We start from the raw sequence: 799 nt of genomic DNA on the forward strand, positions 1-799 counted from the left end.
AATAAAAGTATTCTCACTGATTAAAGAAGGAACTGAAGTCATTATGGTATGTTAAGCAGCTGTCAAACTTCCATTACCCCCAAGTTATTCCACTCTTGTTTCTCTTAAATTATTTGCAGATACCAAAGTCATCTCGGATGAGGTGTTACCTACCATTGTAGAATCAGTCAATTCTTTGGTAACATTTTCCTGGATCAATTTAATGACATGTTTGAATAACATCTTTAATGTCTGAGATTTCACACTCAAGCTTACTTCTTGATATTCTGGCAAAGCAGGATTTATGTTTTATGCCTGAGTCACAGTGGTGAGAATTGAGCCAGTTTCATTTGGCTGAACATTAGTGGTTCCAATGAAAAAATTCTCACTGTTCATAAAAGGACCTTCTCTCACTTTATCTGACATAACTATTGTTGAGTTTTCATTTCTCAGAGATAATTTCATGGTTGTTACTGGTAATTCATTTGCAGATGCTGAAGTAATCTTGGATGAGTTTTTGTTTACAATTGTTGTTTCCACTGGAGTTGTTTTGTTCAATCTGTTTGTAACATTTGCTAATAATTTAGTGGCAGAGGTAAATAATGTGCCAGCTGCCAGAGACTGAGGTTACTCTTATTTTTAGTGACCCAGAATGTTCTGTATTTTGCTCTTGGAACATAGAACTAGGAAAATCAGCATAATATGACACTTCACTGCGTTGAATGTCCTTGATAGGACTCCACGGTTGTTCCCAGCAATTTATGCTCAGATGCTGAATTCATCCAAAATAAACTTGTCCTCAACCTTGCCATTCCCAGCA

Source organism: Erpetoichthys calabaricus, chromosome 4 (assembly GCF_900747795.2).
Source record: "Erpetoichthys calabaricus chromosome 4, fErpCal1.3, whole genome shotgun sequence".
NCBI lineage: Eukaryota > Metazoa > Chordata > Cladistia > Polypteriformes > Polypteridae > Erpetoichthys > Erpetoichthys calabaricus.